The sequence below is a fragment of the Calonectris borealis genome, chromosome 1 (assembly GCF_964195595.1).
Source record: "Calonectris borealis chromosome 1, bCalBor7.hap1.2, whole genome shotgun sequence".
In the NCBI taxonomy this organism is placed as follows: Eukaryota; Metazoa; Chordata; class Aves; order Procellariiformes; family Procellariidae; genus Calonectris; species Calonectris borealis.
In genome coordinates, this window is record NC_134312.1 from 109,063,649 (window position 1) to 109,078,104 (window position 14,456).

At 37.8% G+C, this 14,456-nt stretch overlaps 1 pseudogene; it reads left to right on the top strand.

Moving 5' to 3' along the window:
* The window catches only part of LOC142073520 (multidrug resistance-associated protein 1-like), a 35,486-nt pseudogene that overhangs the window by 11,209 nt on the left and 9,821 nt on the right, over nt 1–14,456 (top strand).

Genomic DNA, 14,456 nt, shown 5'->3' on the forward strand with positions numbered 1-14,456 from the left:
TTAGAAGGGCCAAAGCCCAACTAGAACTTAATCTGGCTACTGCCGTAAAAGACAATAAAAAATGTTTCTATAAATGCATTAGCAACAAAAGGAGGGCTAAGGAGAATCTCCATCCTTTATTGGATGTGGGAGGAAATCTAATGACAAAGGCTGAGGAAAAGGCTGAGGTACTTAATGCCTTCTTTGCCTCAGTCTTTAATAGTAAGACCAGTTGTTCTCCGGGTACCCAGCCCCCCTGAGCTGGAAGACAGGGACGGGGAGCAGAATGAGACCCCCATAAGCCAAGAGGAAATGGTTAGCGACCTGCTACAGCACTTAGACACGCACAAGTCTACGGGGCCAGATGGGATCCACCCAAAGGTACTGAGGGAGCTGGCGGAAGTGCTCGCCAACCCACTTTCAATCCTTTATCATCAGTCCTGGCTAACTGGGGAGGTCCCAGTTGACTGGAGGTTAGCAAATGTGACGCCCATCTACAAGAAGGGCCGGAAGGAGGATCCGGGGAACTACAGGCCTGTCAGTCTGACCTCAGTGCCAGGGAAGGTTATGGAGCAGATCATCTTGAGTGCCATCAGGCAGCACGTACGGGACAACCAGGTGATCAGGCCCAGTCAGCATGGGTTTATGAAAGGCAGTTCCTGCTTGACCAACCTGATCTCCTCCTATGACAAGGTGACCAACTTACTGGATGAGGGAAAGGCTGTGGCTGTTGTTTACCTGGACTTTAATAAAGCCTTTGATACCATTTCCGCCAGCATTCTCCTGGAGAAACTGGCTGCTCATGGCTTGGGTGGACATAGTCTTCGCTGGGTAAAAAACTGGCTGGACGGCTGGGCCCAGAGAGTTGTGGTGAATGGAGTTAAATCCAGTTGGCGGCCGGTCACGAGCGGTGTTCCCCAGGGCTCGGTATTGGGGCCAGTTCTGTGTACTACCTTTATCAATGATCTGGACGAGGGGATCGAGTGCTCCCTCAGTAAGTTTGCAGATGACACCAGGTTGGGCGGGAGTGTTGATCTGCTCGAGGGTAGGAAGGCTCTGCAGAGGGACCTGGACAGGCTGGATCGATGGGCTGAGGCCAACTGTATGAGGTTCAACAAGGCCAAGTGCCGGGTCCTGCACTTCGGCCACAACAACCCCAGGCAACGCTACAGGCTTGGGGAAGAGTGGCTGGAAAGCTGCCCAGAGGAAAAGGACCTGGGGGTGCTGGTTGACAGCCGGCTGAACATGAGCCGGCAGTGTGCCCAGGTGGCCAAGAAGGCCAATGGCATCCTGGCCTGTAACAGAAATAGTGTGGCCAGCAGGAGTAGGGAGGTGATCGTGCCCCTGCACTCGACACTGGTGAGGCCGCACCTCGAATGCTGTGTTCAGTTTTGGGCCCCTCACTACAAGAAGGACATGGAGGTGCTGGAGCGTGTCTAGAGAAGGGCAATGAAGTTTCTGTTTCTCGCTTTTCTTCCTTCAGTGGACTAGACTAACTTCTGCTCCTACTTTCTCAACTTCTCTTCTTCATAGTCTACCGAAGACAAAGTATGAACAATTTGGGCTGCACATGTTTAAATCACTCAGCCATTGTTATGTATTGGAGCCCTTAGTACCAAGTAGGGGAGACCCATTGTGCACTCTACAATACTGTTTTTCTCAAGTCCTCACTGAAGGAAGTAGAGAAAAAAGGAGTAGAGCTGCTGGGGATATCGCATCAGCAACCTTCGGTCCTAATAGTACGTCAGTAGGGTTACCATGTGAGTTGGGAACTTCTAGCTTTTAAGACTCTATTATGGGTATTTTATATGAGCTGCTCATGAATGTACTCTGTCACAGCTTGTACGCAACTCAGCTTGTTGTAAGGAAGGAGACCACTGTGAGCAGCTACTCATTCTGATTTGATTTCATTTATGGTTAGCATACTGTAAAATCAAAACCTTGTCTTTTCCTCAGGTTTACCTCTAATAGCTTAAAAATTAGCACAAGCGTAAGTTCATCTCACTTTGTCACAGCACAGTGATGGACATCTCATGATGCACTCGCAGTAAAATGTCTTTCTTCGTTATATGAAGAGAGAATTACTGTGTGCTAGTTCTTTAAAAAAAAAAAGCTAAAGTGTTTTCATCACAGGTTTATGAAAACAAACTGAGTCAGAGGAACCAGACATTCAAGGATTAACTATATCTTCTAACATTGGATATGTCAAGCATGCTCTGTTACTTTATAACTACCAAGGAGTAGATCCTCAGGAAAAAAAGACACTTATTTATGACTATAGATTGTTTAGTACTTTAAGGAAAATAATTTTTAAATACCTAAACACCTTTTGTGTCTATCTTCAAATAAGACAAAGAATATGTCTTTCCATATTATCTAGAACTTTTAAAATATTATTTAAAACATTTAGAGAGCACAGGTATGTTATAAATATTAGATATGTATGTTCATCTGGCAGACCAAAGTTTCTCTGAGCCGTTTAGAGGATTTTCTGTGTGCTGAGGATCTTAACCCTGAGGATGTCAATACAAACTACAGCGGAAGTAAGCAATAGGTATTAATTTTTAATTGCTCATGATTTTATATGGATGATCATTAAGAAACTCAACTGAAGGGGATGGTTAACAACTCTGCTCTTTTTTCTTTACTGCAACAGATCATGCAGTTGGGTTTATTGGTGCTTCTTTCCGCTGGGAAAAAAGTGGCCAAAAACGACTCTTAAAAAAGTAAGATATTTTGTACTTATCTTTATGAGCTCCTTTGGCAGAATGTGATGTCTATAGAGATTTTGTTCAGGTTTAATGTATCCTGATTCAGACTAGTTCGTGATGTTACATACCAAAAAGAACATCAATTACTGTTTCCAGAGTATCCCGTGTGATCAGTGTGCTCTGGAAAGTCAAATCTGACCTGGTCTCCCTGATGCTCCAAGAAGAACTACATAAAAGTGCATGTTCCCCAATATAGCCCTGTATAAGTGTTATGGGAAGCCAGTGCTCTCCATTCCTTCTCCATTCCTTCTCCATTCCTTCTCCATTCCTTCTCCATTCCTTCTCCATTCCTTCTCCATTCCTTCTCCATTCCTTCTCCATTCCTTCTCCATTCCTTCTCCATTCCTTCTCCATTCCTTCTCCATTCCTTCTCCATTCCTTCTCCATTCCTTCTTTCTTACCACCTCTCCCCTCAGTTTGCACAAGGGAGATTTAAGTGCAATATCAATTTTTCCTGAATTGCATTTTGGGGAGCATTAGCTGGCAAGACGCCTTGTTGTCAGTGTAGCATTTTACATTGCCTACAAGTAAGCTAGGGTAGTTTATGCAGCCTTGCATCGAATGCTGATCTTAAAATCGGGCTGTGGCTTCCTTTGGAAAGAGCAAACAAACAAAAAGTTTGCTTTTCTCACAGTGGACTCTCTTGCCTGAAAACACCCCTCTTTCTGTTTGTAGTTTCTTAAGAAGGTATTTCTTAGGTGTAAATTCAGCTATGCTTAAACTGCTACGCAATGAACACATTGGAGGGTTAGTAAGGAAATGGATTCTGGAGTGGAATGACGAACCTATTTGATAAGCTCTAACAGCTGTTAAATTTTACTGAAGAGGTTACAACCCACCCAGTTTAACCCTCTCACCACACTGTCTACTCTATTCCTCTCAGGGCTGGGGGGATCACTTGCCATAACATGGCATTGAGCGTCCACATCTCAGCCACCATAGCCTGCAATATAGTATCCAGATATAAGCTGCCTTCAGCGTCATATACAGACTTAATTAAAGTCTGGTATAGTCTCTGGGTACAGTCTTTCTCTACCTCATTTGTGCTCCAAGCTCCACTCTGAAGGGACTATGCTTATCTTAGCATAGGGCCTTCAAATCAGAACACACTTAAATCTAGATGGCATACAGTACAGATACAGCAAGTGGCTCTCCTTGTATGCTAAAGTTTATGAGTACATACTGTACTTATTTTGACAGCAAAATATGCAAATGATGAAGGGCAGCTTTTATTTACCCAAACAGTTATTTTTTTCCTTAAGAGGAATCACACATTGGCTACAGTAGATGCTACGTGAGAAGTCTGGGAGTTGGTTGTCAGAGTAAGACGGAACGTGAACCACAGCCCTGAGAAGAATACCGTAAGACCACTGGTTGACTATTGGTTAGACTCCCATTTGATTTTATTGTGACCAGATGAAAGCACAACCTCTTAACTTGCAGACCAATAAATTTATACTTAAAGTCATTATTGCAAGTTTCTGAACAGTACATAGTCAAAAGACATGCAAACTTAAGTACTAATTTCTCATCATTCTGAGGGTAAAATAGAGTATTTCTTTCTTACAGTGACCACCACCCATACATAATGGAGCATTTACAAAGAGCATAACTAATCTGTCTTCCTCAATATTTCCAGCTTGAGTGTCAGCATTCCTAAAGGCTCTTTGGTTGCTGTTGTGGGACCGGTCGGATCTGGAAAGTCATCTTTTCTTTCTGCTGTTCTTGGAGAAATGGAGAAGCTTGAAGGAACAGTTCAGAGAAGGGTAAGATTGTCCGTGTCCCCCTACCCTGCCCCACTCTTCAATACCTAAATTAAGCAGAACTGCTTTTGAAAGTGCAGTTTTTCCTCCTCAGCTATTTATGGTTGTAGAAATACTGGCAAGGGTAGCTCCAGCTTCTTAAATCTTCAAAGAAAAGTGACACTTTGTTAACAGTGTAACAATTTTTCTTTGTTTTCAACCTAAGTGATTGCAAAGCTATTTTCATTTTTTTATAATCTATATCGTTCAGTGCAAAAATCATGAGTGTTTAAGTCATATATTGAGCCTAAACATCTAATGGTTGCTGGTTTTGAACAGCTGTACAAACATGACCCATTCGGAGCAATTACAAACTGTTGCAGAAGACGATCATCTTTCTTGCAATGGCTTATGTGTAGAGAAGATACAGGATATGAAAATAGAGGGAGAAGTTGCACTTCAGGCAGAGATGGAATTAAGGTGCTAGCTCTCCTAGTGATAGGAAACCCTGTAGCTTAACTTGTCGTGCATTTACACAGAGCAATGAAAGTGCCCATCACAGAATAGAGTTTAGGCAATTTTTTTGTAGGTTATAGACATGGAGGAAGTTAACCTCTGATGACAGACTACAGTGCTTGAGCCAAAAAATACCAATGGATAAGCACGATATCAGTTAATCTGGTTGCAAGTGGATGTGGCAACATTAAAAACATGTCTCAGCCTTGAAAATAAGTTTTGAACAAAAGTCCACTCCTGTGGAAATCTAGTACAGTATCTTGTCACTTTTGGGGGATGGGGGGAGAATGTGAAGTTGAGGTGTTCTGAATCTGAGAGTAGTAGTTAATGGAAAAAAGATCAGCAGTGTGGAATCTAATAAGGAAGGCATATACCCAACCAGTGTATCTATACTATCAATTTGTTGTAAAATTAATAGATTTTCACAGGACATGTAGCTTAACATAACAAAAGATCTAGGAGCATTTCCAGTTATCATTCCTATCCTGTAATAACCTTAATTACTAATGGCTGACACATTCCACAGCATGTTATGTAAAAATACAAACAATCAAGCTGTATTTTGATATATACCTAGTACAGACCCCTTTTGCTGCACATAAATCTTACAGTGGATGCCTGTTTGAGATCTTTCCCTAAAAGACTTTGCTCAATATATGTCCCAGCTCTGTCAGTTTTATTCAAAGGATGTGCTCTTCTAGTAATTACAGGCAAGCTGTTATACAGGAATATTCAACAGATTATTTTTATTACCTGACTTAGTCAAAATTTTAACAGTTTAATAATGCTCAAGTTTTGGAAGTAATTACTGGTTTCTTTGACGTAAAGCTGGAATTTCAAATGTATTTTTAAATGCTATTTTTTATGTTCAGAAAGCCCAAGTAAAAAAATAGTTTCTTTTTAGGGTTCAGTGGCATATGTTTCTCAGCAGGATTCAAAATGACAGTTTACAGGAAAATATTCTCTTTGGTGTAAATCTAAATAGGCAATACTACAAACTTGTTTTAGTGTCTTGTGCTTTATTGCCAGATTTGGAACATGGAGACCAAACAGAGATTGGAGAAGGGGTGAGAATTTGAGATGTCAGAAATGATGCAATAAGTTATGGCTTTTATGTTTTTGTATATTATCTATTTGATAATTTACACTGATGACTAATCAGTGCTGAGCCAAGTACATCTAGCCCATCTCCTTACTTAGCTTGTTTACTTTGAACTTAACTTCTGTTCAAGCTCTGAACTCTTACTAATTTTTAAAATGGCTCTTTTCTATCCAGAAGTTTGAGTCAGCCCTGTCCTGTTTTCCAAGGGTTTCCTCTATACTGTAAAAATGCCTGTATGACTGTAAATAATAGTTACTTTTTAATTTTCCGAAGTACCTTGCATTTGCCCATTTTGGAGTGGCAATTTTATCAACAGAGCCCAAACTTTACTCTAATTAATTGAAAATCCAAATTTTTGTTTTCATATCTACTATAAAATTACTTTGATTACCTGAAAAAAATAATGACGAGACTGAGTGTGATACACTGTTGTTCTTTAATATTTCATATTTAAATGTGGATTATTTTGGCTTTCTTTTCTTAGGGTGTCAGTATAAGTGGAGGGCAGAAAGAGAGTGAATCTCGCTAGAGCTGTGTACGGCAATGCTGACTTGTATCTTCTGGATGACCCTCTGTCTGCTGTAGATGTACATGTTGGGAAACATCTTTTTGAGAAGCTAATTGGGCCTTCAGGTCTCCTAAAAAGCAAGGTAAAGCAGGGAAGCTTCCTTTCAATTTGGAGATGAGCCGCTTTGTACAATACAACAGACACAGAAAAAGTCCCAGTCATTCTGCAAAAGCTCATCTCTTACCTAGCGTGTTGATGAAAATTATTCTGAAAAAAGAGGCTAAATAAAAAGCACAGCTGATTGTGCCAATTTGAAGCCTATTGGGTAGACGTAGCACAGACCGAAAAAAAGATGGAGAGCTGGCCTGACCTGGGAGTCTGAAAGATTCATATAATATTTGCTCATTTATTCTTCACTGGCAGTTTTCGAGGAGTGCTGTGATCTGCATATAGAAGGCAGGGTAGAGCACTTTATGGTCACTCTTGGTGCGTCACTGCAGTAACAGTATAGCTTATAGAAAGAACGGCTTCTTGTTGAACAAAGAAATTCCTAGAGGAAAGTGGAGTCAGAAGGAATAGATTCTCCCATTTAAAAACTGTTTATGTGGGAAGGTAAGATAGATTGTAAAAAATCTCTCCTCAGTGTTATGAATTAGTACAGATTATTCCTGCTGGCTGATGCCTGCAAAACACACGTATTACAATGAAATACTTACTATTATGAGTACCTTACTTACTATGAAGTAAATGTCTTTCACTTTCCCTTTCTCCCTTCTCCCTTTTCTTAATTTACCTGCTCCATGGGTTATAAGTATCTGGCAGAAGCAAGAACTCTAGTAATGGTAGACTTGTAAGCAGATTTTAATATTGAGACTATCAAACTACATGTAGTATATTAAAAGCTGTAGTATCTACCTGTTCTCTTTACAACCTAATCTAAACCATTCCTGAGCAGAAGATACACATTAAGAAACAGGTAAGTACAAGTAAGAACAAGTAGCTATCAACATAAAGTTCGACGTTACAATCAGCAATTAAAAGAGTAATGTAGTAAAGTAGGCAATAAATAACAACAATAATAATAATAATAACATAGACAAATAAATGAGCAAAATCCCAGAAAAATTCCATTATATCATTCCACCTATCATAATATAATGTCTACTTTTAATATATGCTTTGTATTTATATGGTAAAATGGAAAACATTGTGTTTCAGACTCGTATATTAGTGACCCATAACCTAACACTCCTGCATCACACTGATCTTATAATATATATATAATATATGTAATGGAAGAGGGCAGAATAAGTCAAATGGGGACCTACCAAGAACTCATTTCAAAGAGAGTTAATTTTGAGCTTATTCAAGTCTTCAGTGCAGAGCATACAAGTGAAGAGACAACCCCAATGGAAAGTGAGAAAATTTGTATACTGTGTTTGCTTAGTATTTTTTCTTTTCATTCAAGCTTCTCAAAATATTCCTCCTCCCCTTCCTGGAAATGAATAGAATAATTGCTGGAAAATGTAAAGCATTCCTGTCTACATTTTGGTATAGAATTATAGGTTATAAACTGAAAAAATTTCAAGCTTTAATGTCGTGAGATCAAATGGTTTACTCTTTCAACTAATCCATTCCTGGAAGAAGAAAAGTGTTGACTCCGTTCATTAACACACAAAGAACACAGGCTCAGTTTTCCTGCCATGATGAAAGAATACTTTGAGATAAACATTGATGTTAATATTTGCAGGGATACTGATACTTTCACTAAGCAAGAATGGAATTCCAAAGAGTCTCTAGGCTCATGGAGGAGATTTACCTGCTGTCACAGTTCTAGCATTTTGTCATAAATGTGTCTGTCTTATGTCATAGCTGTCCCAAGACCAGGTTGACTTAAGGAGTTCATAATTTAAAGTATTCCCATTCATAATTTTGTCCGTTTTTTATTTCTAGCGTATTGTACTGTACCTGTCTACTCATGGTATAATACTGATAAGATTTTTCTATTTTTTTTCTGTGATAGTGAGTTCTTCAAAAGAAGAGGGCCAACTGGGCAGGAGTCTGCAACAAGGAGAACTGCTGAACATAGAGTAAGTATTTTAAAAAAAAATTAGTCATTGCTTAACTGATGGCAATGTTAGAACAACCGTTAAGTGCTGAAGGCTATGCCATTATCCTTCACTGTGTAGACATGGGTTAAGCCTGAATGCCCGTCAGCAGTTGGCTGGAGAGCGTGTATCTGGAGATCATCTTCTGGTTTCACTTTATAAAAAATAAATCCAGTTAATGTGCTGCATGAGTTCAAGAGGTCCAGTTCATGGGCTGCTTCACTGTGTGAACCAAAGCAGGAATGAAGGGGACTTTCAGAAGACCAACTGAAATCACTGATGTGGATGCACCCACAATTCCCTGGCATCAATTTGACTTCTTCGTGTATTAACAAGTTGTTTATGCTCTTTGTTTTTCCCTTGTAACATTGATTTGTCTTTTTCCACCTTTAAGAAAACTTCTGGGCTTTCGAGTAGTTGAATGACCTCCTAGATCAATTTGTAAAGCACTGTAGTGGTATATTTGCAGTGGTAGAAGATAGTGCAAAGATGAAGTAGAAGATAATCAACCTAGCAAGTTCAGACAATGCAGGACACTTAAGGTTAACCACCCTGGTCCAGAAATAGTAGAATTGGATGTGTCAAATAGTAATCCCTAATCCTAGGCCCAGACAAAGGCTGAGACCGAAGTTGCACCATACTTATATGCCTCAGAAAAGGGCGGATTTACATCTCTAACTGACACCTATACAGGGCAAGCTCAGTTTTATCTACACATAATTATACAAGAAATGAAAACGGCATACCTAGTGTTGTCTTCTCACCATAACGTTATTCTAACAACAAAAATAGAACAGCTGAGGACAGTTCGTGTCTCCATAGGAAAAATTTACAAGATTTTATAGTATCTATTTTTGTTTAGGAATAAATGGATATATTCTTTGTATGATGATTCACAAGAAGATTTGAAAGTGTTTCTTGTTTGCAGTTCTTCCTTTGATCAATGGAAAATACTCACTAACAATAAAGAAAAAGTTACCACTGGTGGCGTATCACTAATAGAAAAGACTTTGACATTTGTTTTTATAAAAATGTATTATTTCGCAGCTGCAGTTTTCTGTTTCTTGTTAAGGTTTCCTGACATCTCATTACTGAATTTAAAATAGATCTCACAGGTTTTTACCAAATTTTAAGTGTGTAGTCTGAGATTTTCTATTTGGATGATCTGCTACTGGCTGTATTTTCATATTAGATCTAGGTCCAGTCTGTTTTGCGTATTTCAGAAAGAAGATTAAAAAAGCTTTTACGTCTGTTAGGAAAACATTCTGTCTGTCTTACCTTTAGGAAGTTTAAATACTTGTGTGCTGGAGCAGAGACTAGAAATTTTGCATGATAATACTGCTGCAGCATTGTTTTATGTTAGAAGCACACTTCCTGCAGTCTCCATTAAAAAAACCTGCCAGTTGCTAGGGAGAGGGAAAAGAACAAGTGAAACAGAGTGTGGAGAAGGTCAAAACTTCCTGGGAAACGATAATTGAATTAAAGTAAAAATGGCGGGGGTGGAGAGGGGAAGAAGGTATGAGTTTCTAGCAAGGTGGTAGAAATAGGTGCTTGAAAAAAATGAGTTTGCAGAAGAGACAGAAGAACCTGTGATAACTAGAGCTCATTTCACTCCAGACCTGTAATGAAATCTAAGAATCTGTCATTATTCTGCTCCTACCAGTTCCACCTTTCAAGTGGCCTAGCTGAGTTTGGCCCCATTAGTCCTCATCTACACCAAGGATGAGAACTTCCTCCTGCAGACACTAATTTCCTTGGCTCCAGTAGCCCAGAGTGGCAGTATTAAAGTTTCTGGTTCCATTGATGAATAGAGTAAGATTTGCTTCATACAAACTGCCCAGGAATTGCACTCTTGCTTGGTTGGTTGTTTTTTTGTTTTGTTTTTGTTTGTTTGTTTGTTTTGTATAATCTACATACGTAAGATTTTCTAAGTCTGACACTGGAAAGTGTCATAAGCAACGTTGCCTATGATATGTATCACTCTTTAGAGCAGAGTGTAGTGCGAGAGGAAACCTTTTTACAGTATGATTTTATATACTTAACAGATTTAATTAAGAAATTCTTTAGATTCATTCTGAATTTAATCTATCCAATTTCCATTATTTAATGTGTATTTGCCTTCAACAATGATAATGATTTTAAGAGTAACTCCTCTTTTTTAATATGTTCTTTTTTTTGTATATTTAATGAAAATGTCAGTTGTTTTGAAATACCTTCGTCTGGCTATGGATGTGGCTAACCATAGCTGCTTATTTAGGACAAAATGCACTAACCATTGGACAAAATCTATGGCTTAGCACCTGGACTGCAGAAATAGCAAAAGTTAGTGATTTCACAGAATGGAAACAATCACAAAACTATGAATTTTGTGGCTATGGGCTGGTGGGATTTATACAAGGCAAGGATGAGCATTTATGACTGTTTTCTCACCATTTGCCAAGTTTGATCTGCCTGAATGTGTATTAGTAAAGAAATAACGCTGGTTGTTCCATAAACAGAATTGTATGCAACAGAGTATAATAGTTTAACCCGGGCAGAGGAGAAGAGATACACGGACACGTAGAAGAAAATGCTATTTAATTTTATGATGCTTCTATGAATTCTTGGAACATCCAAGTGTAACCTAATGAAGTTATGTTGGCATCTCAGTGAGGAAGGAAATCAGTGTTGATGTGTAGTGGCATGCTAGCATGAGAGACTTAACTCAAGGAAAAGCATACTTATGAATTAGTAAAATGTATCAACAAAATACAAATATGTACATTTGTAAAACTAAGATATGAATTGCGACTGTTGGATTGCTCACTATGGTAGCAAGAAACAAGCTCCATCTCCCTTCCCTCCCCAACCATTCATACTGTCTTTTAATTTATCCATTCACAAGGTCGTCTCGTTTGCTGCGGTGCTTATGTGCTCTCCAGGGGATACCTGTCTGCTTCTCGGGCATTGCATCATCAGTTGTTAGACAACGTATTGCACCTTCCTCTTCAGCATCAGATCATCAATAGATTCACAAAGGTAAAGGGAAAACTCATGCATATTTTCCATTTTATGAAAATGAAACTTGAGTGACTACAGATTGAATTCCATTTAATATTGTTGAAAAATTAAAGATACCAAAGTAAGTGAATGCAATATCTAGCAATAGAAAGCTGTTTCAGTGCATAAAAACTTGAAGAACTGTCTCAAGCTATTTTCTTACAAAATCATCAAAACATGTTATTAATAGAAGTTGTATAGAACCTATCCAAGATCATGAGGAGGCCATTCCCCAAAGACTATTCCTGCAGTGCAACAGGCTTACCAGACCTAAACCTGATCTGTTTTTAAAAAAAACTATATTTTTCTTCCATAGTATATTGCATATCAGAATCAAATGTTATTGTCAAAACCAATTAATACATTAAATTCACATTTTCAGAGGTATATAGACTTAGAGTGAATGTTATTTTCTATTTTTGTAGTGTTTTGGCTTTAATTGGAACCTCTAATACACAAACAAGTGTTATTTACTATAACTTTAATACTTCCCACTCTCATCGTAACTAGATTGTTGCAATGCGTTACGGATTACTTCAAATACAGTGACTGCTGATTGCTGTATTCTCTAGACCCAAGGGTGGCTGTGTAATACACTAAAAGGTCAATTGATTTAGGTCTCACTCAAGCCCCTAGTCTTTGGTAGCAATATATTATAAACTGGGTTTGAAAAAGCTTTACTGTGTACAGTAAGAGTTTAGTAATATTTCAGTACACTTCTAGAATTATTAACAGGAGCGTACAAGAGTTAGGATTTGAATTCCTGGCCTCCTTTTCAGTCTGATATGCTTTTCGTAGGCTAAATAGTATTGAGTAACAAAATAGCAAGAGCTGTCTCTTTTTGACTCCACACACTCTGAGCTGGTTCTCTGATGTACCATGAGTATTCTAAAGGCTATTATGTCTATTTCACTTTTAGACAAATAGTAATGATATATGAATACATTTCATTAGGATATAATCAGGGGGGATCCTACTAATTTTTTTTGAAGGTATTTTAGTTTGATTCCATTTTTAAAGGATGCTTTCTTGAAGTTTTTAGTGAAACTTACTCACAGAATCTTGATTCTTCTGTGCCTTGTTACAGGACTTCTTTATAGTGGACTTACGTTTTCATTACTACTTATGAACTTGGCTAAATTGTACACTAGTTGTTATTGGAACCATTCTAGTTATCACATCTGCCTCACCACTATTCATAGTGGTAATTATTCCCCTGGGATACTTTTATTTTACTATCCAAGTAAATTCATTAAGCTTTTATAAGGATTTCTAGATGTATGTGGATTAAATGTCCAAAACAATCAGGGATACAGGCTTAAAATATTCCTTAATGTGAAAAAAAATTATGTATATATATACAGAACACATCTGAAATTGCTTTCAGAAAAAATCTTCAGGCTTCTAAAAGAAAATTAGTACTTTTTGAATATATCCTGTAATGCTTCGGAACTTTTAACAACTTACATTTTTCTCTTTATATTTTCCTTTTTCTTAGGAAGATACAATATTGATATAGATCCTACCAAGAAATGTGATGGAGTTACCTGAAAAAATGGGATGTATATTATAGTGAAAGTTAAAAGTTGAAGCAGATGTGAATTAGAATGATACCTAAACTACCTGTGCTATTTTTTGTCTAGAGTGTCAGTTATGCTACTGAAATCAAAAAGTAATGTTTCAAAAAGACTAATGGCTGCATTCCTATTTCTTGATGCTCTAAGTGTGGTCTGTGATTAAAGAACTTAAAAGATTCTTAAAATAAAAGTATAGAGGAAGGAAAAGAGTGCCTGGATTCAGTCTCTGCTAAGGAATTTAAATACAGACATCATTACATTGAAGAAATAAAGGCTGAGAAAGAAGCAGGACATTTTAATTTGAAAGTTTACATAGAAGTTTTAATTGGTTGTTACACATCTCTTGTGGTATAGCACATTTTCTGTAAAATTTGGAAATGTTCTCTTATTTTAGCCTTGCCAGTAATTTATATATTGTAGTTATGTTATCATTACAATGTTGGTGTGTCCCAAGAGACAGGTTTTTTTTCTATACTGTTTGTGAATAGCTTTTTTTCTGTATAGACACTTCCAACTTTTTCATATTCAAAATTTACAGGAATTACTTAACAGATTACTTAACAAAATAATTATGGCAAATATTTTAAACAATGTAAAAGAAACTGTAGCGACTTAAAATGTCTGGTTTGTCTGTACTGTTTTATTAGTGATACTACATAGCAAGTTCATGACAAATTCGACAGCTAGCAGGAGCATTGCATTCTCCTGTGATTTCCCTTTTCAGTGAGGCTCTTGTAGGGCAATCAACAGTTCAAGCATTTGGCCACCAAAAGAGATTCATTAGAAAAAATAATGATGTTGTGGATGAGAACTTATTTTACTTCTACAACAGTGTCACCTCAAACATCTCAAACTGCAAACCCTGTTTGCAGTTCTGCATCTGCGACTGAGACCACCTTCTGTAGAATTCCACAACTAAGTGTTTCTCTTTAATCAGAGTAAACCCAGTGAGAAACAGAAGGACAAGAGCAATTTATCCACCAGTCTTTCTAATGAATGCATAGATTATGTCTAAGCACGAGGATTATTTCTTCTTTATGTACCAGAAACTAGCAGGTTTACCGAAAATATGCATATGCTGTCTAGGATGACAATATTTAAAAAAAAAAAAAAG